Source organism: Anoplophora glabripennis, unplaced genomic scaffold (genome assembly GCF_000390285.2).
Source record: "Anoplophora glabripennis isolate ALB-LARVAE unplaced genomic scaffold, Agla_2.0 scaffold237, whole genome shotgun sequence".
NCBI classification, from domain to species: domain Eukaryota; kingdom Metazoa; phylum Arthropoda; class Insecta; order Coleoptera; family Cerambycidae; genus Anoplophora; species Anoplophora glabripennis.
Genome location: NW_019416676.1, coordinates 14,160 through 14,711, shown reverse-complemented (window position 1 = coordinate 14,711; position 552 = coordinate 14,160).

Sequence of the window (552 nt, the reverse complement as noted above, 5' to 3'; positions counted from 1 at the left end):
ATAAGAAAAATATTGAACCTATATCTATAACTTCCCGTCAAAATAACTACGAAAATGTTGATAATTTAGAATTTCTTTTTATAAAAGTTTAAACAACATACTTAGTTAATTGCAATATTAATTTATTAAAAAATGATATTTAATCATTCCTATAATGTTCCATTACAAAAAATTACAAAAAATGTTATTTTGCAAAAAAAAGGTTTTGTTAATGTTTAAACAAATTACTGGATTAATTATTAATTATTTAATTAATTATTTATTAACAAAATGCATATTTGTGATGTACGCAAGAAGGTACCCCAAATAACAAAAAACACAAAATCGGCCAACAAGTTCCAGAGATATAACTTGCTCTATCAATTTGCTCGTGGATTTGTAGGTTCCCCCTCCACTGACTCACAGTCATCTTGTATCGAAGTCATTATTTGGAGCATTCTCAGAAATGCTGTCGTCCTCAAAAATTTCACATAGAAACTTTAGCTCTTTATCTTCGATATGGCACTTATTAGAAGTCTTCATTGTTATAAACAAAGTAGCTGTGATTTTTTT